This window comes from Heterodontus francisci, chromosome 1, assembly GCF_036365525.1.
Source record: "Heterodontus francisci isolate sHetFra1 chromosome 1, sHetFra1.hap1, whole genome shotgun sequence".
Taxonomy (NCBI): Eukaryota; Metazoa; Chordata; class Chondrichthyes; order Heterodontiformes; family Heterodontidae; genus Heterodontus; species Heterodontus francisci.
Window position 1 is genome coordinate 76,978,788 of NC_090371.1, and position 12,584 is coordinate 76,991,371.

Sequence of the window (12,584 nt, forward strand, 5' to 3'; positions counted from 1 at the left end):
TCATTAGTGTAGGAGATGGTGGGAAGGGGTGAACTGTGAACTTTGTGCAGTCTGCGGGGGGGGGGGGGGTGGCGGTGAAGGGGGGAAGATCATATTTGTAAGGCAAGTGTTTTGGGGGGAAGGGTAGATACTTAATTTTATTATTAGGGGGTGGGAGAAAGGCATTAGAATTTCATTCGGTAAGTTGTTGGGGGGATATCTCTTTAAAAATTTAAATTAACCAGCAGGGTGGGCTGCCCTTTTAAAAATGGCGCCAGTGCCTGCGCACAGGCTGCTGATGCCATTGCCGGCGTCAGAGAGCCTGCCCCTTCCACGTGATTTTGGGTGGGGGGTCGGGTAGCTGGTGTGGGCCGACTGAGTTATTTAAATGAGCCGATGCATGCGGGCTGCCATTCTTTCCACCAGTGGCTGATATTGGCGGTGGGCGCTTAAAATCCAGCCCACTAGGTCTTAATAAGTGGAACAGATGCTGTGAGAAGCAAGAAGCTGTTGTGAAGCATTCATTGAGGTTAAGTGCAGATTGCAGTGATTCTATATCTGCTCAACTTGTTGAAAAATTTAAAACTCTCCTTTGTTGCAGATTGCGAACAACCTGCAGCAATTTGCTTTTTTTTTAAGATCATTACAGCGCAGTACAGGCCCTTCGGCCCTCGATGTTGCGCCGACCTGTGAAACCATCTGACCTACAGTATTCCATTTTCATCCATATGTCTATCCAAGGACCACTTAAATGCCCTTAAAGTTGGCGAGTCTACTACTGTTGCAGGCAGGGCGTTCCACGCCCCTACTACTCTCTGAGTAAAGAAACTACCTCTGACATCTGTCCTATATCTATCACCCCTCAACTTAAAGCTATGTCCCCTCGTGTTTGCCATCACCATCCGAGGAAAAAGACTCTCACTATCCACCCTATCTAACCCTCTGATTATCTTATATGTCTCTATTAAGTCACCTCTCCTCCTCCTTCTCTCCAACGAAAACAACCTCAAGTCCCTCAGCCTTTCCTCGTAAGACCTTCCCTCCATACCAGGCAACATCCTAGTAAATCTCCTCTGCACCCTTTCCAAAGCTTCCACATCCTTCCTATAATGCGGTGACCAGAACTGCACGCAATACTCCAGGTGCGCTCTCATCAGAGTTTTGTACAGCTGCAGCATGACCTCGTGGCTCCGAAACTCGATCCCCCTACTAACACACCATATGCCTTCTTAACAGCCCTATTAACCTGGGTAGCAACCTTCTGGGATTTATGCACCTGGACACCAAGATCTCTCTGTTCATCTACACTACCAAGAATCTTCCCATTAGCCCAGTACTCTGCATTCCTGTTACTCCTTCCAAAGTGAATCACCTCGCACTTTTCCGCATTAAACTCCATTTGCCATCTCTCAGCCCAGCTCTGCAGCCTATCTATGTCCCTCTGTACCCTACAACATCCTTCGGCACTATCCACAACTCCACCGACCTTAGTGTCATCCGCAGATTTACTAACCCACCCTTCTACACCCTCTTCCAGGTCATTTATAAAAATGACAAACAGCAGTGGCCCCAAAACAGATCCTTGCGGTACACCACTAGTAACTAAACTCCAGTATGAACATTTGCCATCAACCACCACCCTCTGTCTGCACAGTGGCGCAGTGGTTAGCACCGCAGCCTCACAGCTCCAGGGACCTGGGTTCGATTCTGGGTACTGCCTGTGTGGAGTTTGCAAGTTCTCCCTGTGTCTGCATGGGTTTTCTCCGGGTGCTCCAGTTTCCTCCCACAAGCCAAAAGACTTGCAGGTTGTTAGGTAAATTGGCCATTATAAATTGTCACTAGTATAGGTAGGTGGTAGGGAAATATAGGGACAGGTGGGGATGTTTGGTAGGAATATGGGATAGTGTAGGATTAGTATAAAAATGGGTGGTTGATGGTCGGCACCGACTCGGTGGGCCGAAGGGCCTGTTTCAGTGCTGTACCTCTAATCTTAATCTAATCTAATCTTTCAGCTAGCCAATTTCTGATCCAAAGCTCTAAATCACCTTCAACCCCATACTTCCGTATTTTCTGCAATAGCCTACCGTGGGGAACCTTATCAAACGCCTTACTGAAATCCATATACACCACATCCACTGCTTTACCCTCATCCACCTGTTTGGTCACCTTCTCGAAAAACTCAATAAGGTTTGTGAGGCACGACCTACCCGTCACAAAACCGTGCTGACTATCGCTAATTAACTTATTCTTTTCAAGATGATTATAAATCCTGTCTCTTATAACCTTTTCCAACATTTTACCCACAACCGAAGTAAGGCTCACAGGTCTATAATTACCAGGGATGTCTCTACTCCCCTTCTTGAACAAGGGGACAACATTTGCTATCCTCCAGTCTTCCGGCACTATTCCTGTCGACAATGACGACATAAAGATCAAGGACAAAGGCTCTGCAATCTCCTCCCTATCTTCCCAGAGAATCCTAGGATAAATCCCATCTGGCCCAGGGGACTTATCTATTTTCACACTTTCCAAAATTGATAACACCTCCTCCTTGTGAACCTCAATCCCATCTAGCCTAGTAGCCTGAATCTCAGTATTCTCCTCGACAACATTTTCTTTCTCTACTGTAAATACTGACGCAAAATATTCATTTAACACTTCCCCTATCTCCTCTGATTCCACACACAACTTCCCACTACTATCCTTGATTGGCCCTAATCTAACTCTAGTCATTCTTTTATTCCTGATATACCTATAGAAAGCCTTAGGGTTTTCCCTGATCCTATGGCCGAAGGGTCTGTACTGTTCTATGTTCTATGTTCTATCCGCCAATGACTTCTCGTGTCCTCTCCTTGCTCTTCTTAGCTCTCCCTTTAGATCCTTCCTGGCTAGCTTGTAACTCTCAAGCACCCTAACTGAGCCTTGTGAAGTTTCTTGTGAAGTTTCAAACTAATCCTCGTTGAATGGGATTTAAATAAAACTAACTGGAATTACTGTGAAGTTGAAGCATGTTCCATCAGTATCTGTTTGGCTAATTGTTTCAAGCTGGATTACTTTCCTTCATGATCACTGATCTGTGATTATGTGGCTTAACTTGGGGCAACATGTTGAAACCCTCAAATGTCACATCCATGGCATTTCACACCACAAAGTTGACTATTTCAGCAGCATTTTAAGAGGGGATGCTGATTAGCGACCAGTTTATTGTGGTGAGGAGTCTCTTGGGTGCAAATGCTCTGATTTGGGGAAATTAGAAAAGAGAAGAGATATATACAATCACCAAGAAAGAAATGTCAATACCAAATAAACATGTTTTTCCTACAGCACTAGATAATGGTTTACAGTTTCTTTACAAATTCCCCTTCTATTCAAAAGGTGCTAACACATTGTGCAATTGTACCCCAGCAGTCATTAACTGCCTGTTTGTATCATATCTAAGTGAGCGTTCAAGATGAGTGAGTTCAGGCAGTGACTGCTTAGTAGGCTGTTTGAATGTGGGTGCCATCACAACTGAGCCCAAATCTGGCTTCACCAAGGTCTGCACTCGTGCACTTTTACAGCAGGATAGCAATCAGAAGTGACAACTCCAGATGATTTTCTTTGTTGCCAGCCCAGAATGCGGAGACAAAATGTAGCCTGATTGCCACCCCTGCTGAGAGCCCCTAACTGAACAGGACAAAGGCAAACTGCATTTGATGAAAAACAAATACGCTGGAAGTTAGCATCTGTCAAGATAAAAGATAGATTAACACGGCATATCTTTCATGAGTTTTGATGAAGGGTACAAGCCTGAAATGCTAACCTTTGCAGATGTTGAGTAATCTGTTCCTTATTTCCAGCATTTTCTGTTTTTACCTTAGCGTAGTTTAGGAGCCTGGAACTTCTGATTGGCTCACTTTACATGCAGTCCATACAAGCTGAGCAATGTTTAGGGTACTTTATAGTAAATGAAAAATACAGTTCAAGCAAATCATTTTGATGTTACACTAAGATTTAGTTGAAAATGAACACAATAGTTCAAAAATTGTACTGTAGAATAATTGGTGCTGTCACTAGATTTTCAGTACTAAATTCTCATACTATATTTAACCTGTGGAACAACATCAAATCATACTATTAAATTAGATTTTGTCCTACCGAACTTGTATTGTGTTTAACTTAAATGGATTAACAACAGTATTAAAATTGCACATAAATGAATTTTATGCAAATATAATGGCAATTTTACTCTGCTGTTAGCTTTATGAAACTTAACTGATGTATTGGATAATTAAATATTGGGTAATACTAAGGAGGAGGTCTGAGATTGCAGGTACTTTCTTCACCAATCTCCCCCCGCCTCATCTCCCTTCAATCCATCACTGTTTTCTTAGAGATTTCTTCTTAGTGTTTGGGGGTGAGGGGAGGGGAGGGGGAGGGGCGGCGATGGAGGAAGAGATTCCTGTAACTCTGCGTCGCCTTGTCTTGTAAACTATTAAAGTAACACAAGCCTCCATTGTTCTAAAGACCAGAATGGTATGTTTCATTGCCCTAACAACGTAAGACTGCGTGTTTACGCTTAAAAATACAGTCAGAGTTCCAACATTCAAGTTTCTAGTGACTTTACAGTTGAACACAATGTTCTGTTGTTTCCTCACCTTGTGGCATATCTATTGCTGCATCTGCAGATCTGAACTCTGCCTTGCTCTATTATCAAAATGATGAAATATTGCCTGTAAAGGGCTATAGCAGTAATTTAAATAGATACTGACGCACCAGATATTCAACACCTGCATCAGCAAGGGAATGACACACTGACTTACTTTCAATATGTAATTTACACAGACTATGGAATATGCATCACTTTCCGTTTAAACGTCTCTAGTGACTGTCCCGAATTAACCCATCCCTCTACGTGCCTATTAATCTATTCCCATATTATGGTCTCTAGAACAAATTTTTTATTCATTCATGGGATGTGGGTATCACTGGCAAGGCAAACATTTATTATCCATCCTAATTGTCCTTGCAAAGGTGGTAGTGAGCTGCCTCCTTAAACTGCTGGAGTCCATGTGGTGCAAGTACTCCTATAGTGCTGTTAGGGAGGGAGATCCAGGATTTTAACCCAGTGATGGTGAAGGAACAGCAATATCTTTCCAAGTCAGGGTGGTTTGTAACTTGGAGGGGGACTTGCAGGTGGTGGTGTTCCATGCGTCTGTGTTTCCAGGTGGTAGAGGTTGTGGGTTTGTGAGGTCCTGTGGTAGAACCCTTGACAAGTTGCTGTGATGCACACTGCAGTCATGGTGCACTAGTGGTGGAGGGAGTGAATTGTAATGGTGTTGAATGGGATACCAGTCAAATGGGTTGCTTTGTCCTGAATGGTGTCGAGCTTCTTGAGTGTTATTGGAACTGCACTCATCCAGACAAGTGGAGAGTATTCCATCACACTCCTCTGTCTTGTGACTTAACTCTTCTGTTATCTTTAAATTATCTGATTGCATGACATCTAGTACTTGATCAGCAAAAAATTCCTCCAATTAAATATTGGGAAGACAGAAGCCATTGTCTTTGTGGTCCCTGTTACAAACTCCATTCCCTTGTCACCAACTCTCTATCCCTCTCCCTGGTAACTGTCTGAGGCTGAACCGCAGTGTCAGCAACCTTGGCATAACATTTTGACCCCGTTGTGAGCTTCTGACCACACTATAGAAAGGATGTGATTGTACTAGAAAGGGTGCAGAGGAGATTCACCAGGATGCTGCCTGGGCTGGAGCGTTTCAGCTATGAAGAGAGACTGAAAAGGCTAGGGTTGTTTTCTTTGGAGCAGAGAAGGCTGAGGGGGGACATGATTATGAGGGGCATTGATAGGTTAGATACGAAGAAACTTTTTCCCTTAGCGGAGGGGTCAAGAACCAGGGGGCATAGATTTAGGGTAAGGGGTAGGAGGTTTAGAGGGGATTTGAGGCAAAACATTTTCACCCAGAGGGTGGTTAGAATCTGGAACGCACTGCCTGAAGAGGTGGTGGAGGCAGGCACCCACACAACATTTAAGAAGTATTTAGATGAGCACTTGAAATGCCATAGCATACAAGGCTACGGGCCAAGTGTAGTAATATGGGATTAGAGTAGTTGGGTGCTGGATGGCCGGCACAGAAACGATGGGCCGAAGGGCCCATCGTTTCTGTGCTGTATGACTCTATGATATCCACGTCATCACCAAGACCGCTTATTTCCATCTCTTTCACATTGCCCGACTCCATCCCGCCTCAACTCATCTGCTGAATCCCTCATTCGTGCCTTTATGTCTAGAATTGACTATTCCGATGTAGTCTTAGTTAGCCTCCCACATTTTACCCTCCCTAAACTTGAGGTCATCCAAAACACTGCTGTACGTGTCCTTACTTGCACCAAGTCTCATTCATCTGTCACCCCTGTGCTCACTGACCCATATTGTCAACATTCTCATCTTTGTTTTCAAATCCCTCCATCGTCTCGCCCCTCCCTATCTCTGCAATCTCCTCCAGCCCCATGACCTTCCGAGATATCAGCGTTCTTCCAATTCTGGCACTTGACCATCCCCAATTTTAATCGTTCCACCATTTGGTGCCTTCAACTGCCAAGGCCCTAAGCTCTGGAATTACTTCCCTAAACCTCTTCTCTGTTTCTTCCTTTTGCGATGCTCCTTAAAACATACCTCTTTAACCAAACATTTGGTCTTCTGCTACAATGTCGACTTATGTGGCTTGGTGACAAATTTTGATTTATAACGCTGCTGTGAAGTGCCTTGAGACGTTTTATTATATTAAAAGTGTGATATAAATAAGTAGTAATAGATGATGGTGGAAAGGCTTTGGGGAATCAGGAGCAATGTTCCCACTAAGCTGCACGGCTGTGCTGAAAACCTGAAAGTCCCCGTGCAGTCTGCACACAAGTCAACCCCTTTAAGTTACCATGCAAAAAAATTTAAAAGGGCCACGCACTTAAATAAATCACCTGTGCACTGCAAAAAAAGATTGGCAAAAAGTTTAGCTAGGAGGGGAGTCACTCACCACACAATACTTGGCCTTTGATCTGCTCTTGTGGCCACGGTATTTATGTGGCTGATCCAGTTAAGTTTTTGGTCAATGGTGATCTCCAGGATGTTAATGTTGGGGGATTTAGTGATGATAATGCTATTGAATGTCAAGGGGAGATGCTTAGATCTTCTCTTGTTGGAGATGGCACTTGTGTGATGTGAATTAACTTGCCACTTATCAGCCTAAGCCTGACTGTGTTGTCCAGGTTTTGCTGCACGTGGACACGGTCTGCTTCAGTATCTGAGGACCTGTGAATGGAACTGAACTACTACCAATATTAGGTTAACTGGAAAATTTTGTTGGTCAGAAATGTTTGTTTTAACTGTTCTTATGGATCAACATTTCTATACATAATGCAGATAAAATGATCAATTCTTTGTGTTACATTCATTTAATAGTTCCTGAAGCAATTTACTTTAAGTATTTGAATTTTATCAATAATGATCTTGCATTTATACAGCCTCAATAGGTCTAAAACTATTTTGCAGCCATTGAAATACTTTTAAGTGTAATCACTGTTGTAGCAGCCGTTTGCGCACAGCAAGATCCAACAAGTAGAAATTTAACAATGACCATATAATCTGTTGGTTGAGGGATAAATATTGACCAGGACACCCAGAGAACTCCTGCTGTCTGAATAGTCCCATGGGATCTGTTAGGGCCATGTAGTGTGACTTGGGAGGTTCTCACTGTTCAATTCCCCACCTGACTGCAGCAAGTGTATTTGTATTAAAGAGTTTAGCCCTTGGTGTTTTATCTTTCAAATAAAAAGACAGCAACAGGTTTTCTTGTAGGTTTTAAAAACAGAAAGTCCATTGTTTTTTGGTCAATACACCTTATCCCAAAATTGTCGCAACCGCATCCAATCATTCACACGCGCACACACACAAGAAACAGATAGAAAAGGGAAAGAGGAAGGTATTCTTTTTTAGTTTTGGGGGGGGGAGGGGGGAGAAGGGTTATGATAAACCTGTTGAATTCTCTTGAGACTCAAGTTCTAGATGGTTGCAGGCTTGATACGATTGTAGATTTCTTTGTTGATTGAAGGTTCTGTTGAAGATGGTGGGTCACTTCCAGCTCCAAGCTGTATAATTTAGATGTTGGATTTTTTCAGCAGGACATGTGATTTCTGGCTTTCTGGAATGCCAGCTGTTATAAATAGCTTCACCTGCTGTCTCTGTCTCTTTTTCTCTTTCTCTGCCTCTCTCTGTCTCTGCCTCTCTCTGTCTGTTTCCAGTGGCGTTCAACAGGGCTCAGTACTGGATCCCCTGCTTTTTGTGGTATATGTTAATGATTTGGGCGTAAATACGTAAATGTAAGGGGCATGGTTAAGAAGTTGCAGATGAAAAAGATTGGCCGTGTGGTAGATAGCGAGGAGGATAGCTGTAGGCTGCGGGAAGATATTGATGGGCTGGTTAGATGGGCAGAAAAGTGGCAAATGGAATTCAGCCTGGAGGAGTGTGAGGTGATGCATTTGGGGAGGTCAAACAAGGCAAAGGAATTCATGATTAATGGAAAAATACTGAGAGGTGTAGAGGAAGTAAGAGACCTTGGAGTGAATGTCCACAGATCCCTGAAGGTAGCAGGACAGGTCGATAAGGTGATTAAGAAGGCAAATGGAATCCTTTCCTTTATTAATCAAGGTATCGAATATAAGAGCATGGAGGTTATGCTGCAACTGTATAACTCATTGGTTAGGCCACAACTTGAGTACTGTCTGCAGTTCTGGCCACCTCATTGCAGAAAGGATGTAATTGTACTAGAGAGGGTGCAGAGGAGATTTACAAAGATGTTGCCAGGACTGGAAAAATGCAGCTAAGAGGAAAGATTGGATAGGTGGAGGTTGTTCTCCTTGGAACAGAGAAGGCTGAAGGAAGATCTGATTGAAATGTAGAAATTTTTGAGGGGCCTGGATAGAGTGAAGGTGAAGGGCCTATTTACCTTAGCAGAGAGGTCAGTGACTGGGGGGGATAGATTTAAAGTGGTAGAAAAATTAGAAGGGAGATGAGGAAAAGCTTTTTTGTTCAGAGGGTGGTGGGGGTCTGGAACTCACTGCCTGAAAGGGTAGTTGAGGCAGAGACCCTCACCTCATGCAAAAGGAGTCTGGATATGCAGCTCAAGTGTTGTAATCTGCAGGGCTATGGACCAAATGCTGGAAGGTGGGATTAGAATGGGTGGATCGTTTTTCAGCTAGCACAGACACGATAGGCCAAGTGGCCTCTCGCTATGCCTTTAAACTTTATATGATTCTGTGACTTTGTTTTAAGGTAAAACTGTGTCACCTCTCACCTTCTGTTAGGATACACTCTGGTTTCTTCCCCACGGTGATCACACAGGACGTGGCTAATTTACACCTCCTTTGTGTTAGAAAAAGACATTCAATTCTGGAATGTTTTTAGGATAGGTATAAGAGGGTTCCATTAACACCTTTTGGCTTTGAAGATTTGTCCTTTTCTTTGTCAGATTGTTTGAATACACAAAAGGCTAATTCCCTTTTTCTTTGGTGGCCATTTTGGACCAATATTCACTTTAAAAAAAAATAAAAGCAAAATACTGTATCGGTGCTGTTTCCTGCTCCCACCCCGAACTAGAAAACTTTATCAACTTTGCTTCCAATTTCCACCCTTCTCTCACCTTTACATGGTCCATCTCTGACACTTCCCTTCCCTTCCTCGACTTCTCTGTCTCCATCTCTGGGGATAGGTTGTCTACCAATATCCATTATAAGCCCACCGACTCCCACAGCTACCTCGACTACACTTCTTCACACGCTACCTCCTGTAAGGACTCCATTCCATTCTCCCAGTTTCTCCGTCTCCGACGCATCTGCTCTGATGATGCTACCTTCCATGACGGTGCTTCTGATATGACCTCCTTTTTTCTCAACCGAGGATTCCCCCCCCACTGTGGTTGACAGGGCCCTCAACCGTGTCCGACCCATTCCCCGCACCTCTACCCTCACCCCTTCCCCTCCCTCCCAGAACCGTGACAGGGTTCCCCTTGTCCTCACTTTTCATCCCACCAGCCTCCATATCCAAAGGATCATCCTCTGCCATTTTCGCCACCTCCAGCGTGATGCCACTACCAGTCGCATCTTCCCCTCCCTTCCCCTGTCAGCTTTCCGAAGGGATCGTTCCCTCCGCGACACCCTGGTCCACTCCTTCATTACCCCCACCACCTCGTCCCCGTCCCAGGGCACCTTCCCCTGCAATCGCAGGAGGTGTAATACCTGCCCATTTACCTCCTCTCTCTCCTCACTATCCCAGGCCCCAAACACTCCTTTCAGGTGAAGCAGCGATTTACTTGTACTTCTTTCAATGTAGTATACTGTATTCGCTGCTCACAGTGTGGTCTCTACATTGGGGAGACCAAGCGCAGACTGGGTGACCGCTTTGCGGAACATCTCCGCTCAGTCCGCAAGGCTCAGGACCCTGAGCTTCTGGTTGCTTGCCATTTCAACACTCCCCCCTGCTCTCATGCTCACATCTCTGTCCTGGGATTGCTGCAGTGTTCCAGTGAACATCAACGCAAGCTCGAGGAACAGCATCTCATCTACCGATTAGGCACACTACAGCCTGCCGGACTGAACATTGAGTTCAATAATTTCAGAGCATGACAGCCCCCCGTTTTACTTTCATTTTTAGTTATTTTTTCTTCCTTTTTTTTACATTCATTTTTACATTTTTTACAATCTTTTTTTGCATTTATTTCATTTTATCTTAGTTTGTTCAGTTTGCTTACCCACTTTTTTTCAGGTTTTTTTTCAGGTTTGCACTTGCTGCTGTTCAATATTCAGTGTATTCACACCTAATCTGTACTAATGCTTTGTCTTTCAACACACTATTAACATATTGTTTGCCTTTGCTCCGTGACCTTTTGGTCAGCTATGTGGCCTGGTCCAATCTGCACCTTCTCCTTTGTTATCTCTTGCCCCACCCCCACCTCACTTGCTTATAATCTGTGACTTTTCTAATATTTGTCAGTTCTGAAGAAGGGTCACTGACCCGAAACGTTAACTCTGCTTCTCTTTCCACAGATGCTGCCAGACCTGCTGAGTGATTCCAGCATTTCTTGTTTTTGTTTCACTTTTAAAAATAAAGGTTCATTTTTTAAAGTCAAAGTCTGTTTTTTCAGAACTCTTCAGAGTTGGTCCGTGAATGTTGTATCATCACACTTCCAATATGCGTGACACCTCCCCCAAAAGGGAAAAAAAATGAAATTCCTCTGATTTCATTTTTATCTGTTTTTTGGGTTTGGAAAGAGGGAACAAGAAACAGTAAGAAAGTTTAGGGCCACACCACTTTACACATTCATTTCATTTACTCCTTAGACTTCCAGCCTATGTTTTTTTTTATCATTCTTTCTTTGGATGAAGTGCCATTAAAAATTGCATTTCTTTTGGTTACATGTGGTCAAATGGGGTTGTCGTTTCTCTCGCACCAGTTTATATTACTTTGGGAATGTTAATCTCCAGGACCATGTGATTGTTGGTGAAGCTTGTTCTATGCAAATTTTTGTTCCTGCTTTTGGCAAAGTTCCCGCTCTGTACAAGCTTTAACCCCTTAACTACTGTTTCCACAATACATGGCATTAACCATTCAAGTTATGGCACATTATGATAGTTCTTATTTCTAGGGTGATAGTGGGTGATACATTTTTTTTAGGCATGTCCCAAATCTGGGATTTCTTCCTGACCCTTGTTCTGACTCTAAATTGGTGGTTTGATTAGTTTAGGATTTGGAACCTGATTGTGTGAATCTTCAGTGGGTAGATCCACACTGACTTCACTTTCAGTTCTCTTGTGATTTTCACAAGTGTGTTTCACTTTTACTTCAGAGCTAGGTGTTTCCTGAATCTGCCCCATGTCCTCTGGGACACTACTGCTTGGAGGTGGTTGTCCAGCTTCCACTGCACTCCCCTGTGGCACTTTGACTAGGTGAGGCATCTCTCTCACTCTTGGCTTTCCTGTTTGAGAACTTTCCTCATCCCTATTTAAAGCGTTTAATAAAAGATTTCAGCTAACCATCTCTCTATTGCTTTTCATTTTTCTGCTTTTATCGTAGCTTCTTTTGGCTCTATCTGGGCTCCTTTAAATTCTTCTGGCTCTATCACCCCCTGTGGGATTTTTGGGACTTCCCCAGCCCTCTGCAGTTGTACAGAGTTTTGTTTTCTCCCCTCAGTTTCTCCAGTCTTTGTGGACTGCTCTGGACCTTCTGGGTACAATACTGTGCTTCCTGCCAAGTTATTGCCCAGTAATAGGTCTACACCCTGCATGGATAAGGTCGGAATGATTCCAACTGTCAGTACCCCAGTGACCAACTTGCTCTAAGAAAGTTTTAACAAAGGGAATTTTCAAGCATTAGCCCTTTTACTAATACTGTGGAATTTGTTCTGCTTTCCGGTGGCATTTCTGTCAGTTTGGCCGCCAGTTTGAAAACAAGCGGTATCCCTGAGGATGGTTATCTCCTTGTATGGTGCCTGGGACACGAGAGGAGTCATTTTTTCTTTGTGCAACAAGTTCTGATATGTGCTGTGCTCTTGCATTATATT

The 12,584-nt window shown here is 43.6% G+C and overlaps 1 protein-coding gene across 3 annotated transcripts in view; it reads left to right on the top strand.

Moving 5' to 3' along the window:
* LOC137370107 (myosin-IIIb) overlaps positions 1–12,584 on the top strand; it is a 250,764-nt gene that overhangs the window by 18,726 nt on the left and 219,454 nt on the right. The window lies entirely within an intron of this gene.